Source organism: Meriones unguiculatus, chromosome 3 (genome assembly GCF_030254825.1).
Source record: "Meriones unguiculatus strain TT.TT164.6M chromosome 3, Bangor_MerUng_6.1, whole genome shotgun sequence".
Classification (NCBI taxonomy): domain Eukaryota; kingdom Metazoa; phylum Chordata; class Mammalia; order Rodentia; family Muridae; genus Meriones; species Meriones unguiculatus.
In genome coordinates this window covers 69,129,837-69,130,745 of record NC_083351.1, presented here as the reverse complement: position 1 = coordinate 69,130,745, position 909 = coordinate 69,129,837, and positions in this window count along the sequence as shown.

Genomic DNA, 909 nt, shown 5'->3' with positions numbered 1-909 from the left:
TTCCAGATGTTTACTTCATAGTGAGAGAATGGATACACCATTTTGGGATGCTTCATTTTGAATTCCTGACATTGTTTTATCTAGAAATACTTGCTTTTTGTAGATCAGTTTAGAATAAATGGAATTTTGGGGCTGTCACAGTTGAATAAATGGTCTGAAATAAATCTGTTTTCCTGTGCATCCCTTGGTTTCTCTGTTTTTGTGAAACCAGCACCAGTGAGGGTTTGGTAATGTGACAAAATAGAAACTGGTCAGAGAAGAGGTGGGAGGGCCCACTTGTTGTATGAGCTCTAAATGGGATGGCTAGGTTAACATCTTGTCTGCTGCTCACACTGGTTGTGAAGAATTCATAAGACTAATGAAGGAGGAAGATCAAGTGATTATTTTCCAGAAGAACTATAGCTCTGGCAATGCCTTTCATAACCTAATGGAATTTCCAGTATGTATAGATGATCTAGCACTGACCACATGGCTAGAGTTAAGCATCAGGAGTTGGAATATTCTCATTAGCTTTATCAGGAAGCATGTCCCTCATTGAGACTGCTGTATGGATAAGATTGGGCTAGAGTGGAGGCAGTTAACATGGAGGAGACCCAGCAGGAATAAAACCAGATAGACATGTGAGCTTGTTGCAGAAAAAACAAAACAAAACAAAAAACAAAAACAAAAAACTCAGAGGCTGAAAGTATGAGGGTACTGCCCTACAGAGTGGACTCAGGTCCGCCTTCAAGTGTCCCCAGCTCAAGGTCAAAGCCCACATCATCTAGCTCCTGTGTCTTTTGAGCTTCACTTGGTTACAGGGCATCTAGATATTTTGCTAAACATTTCAGGTGTGTCTGTGTCCTTTAGGATGATATTAACACTTGAGTCACTTGACTCGGTAAGCAGATTGCCCTTCTCAGGGTGGGT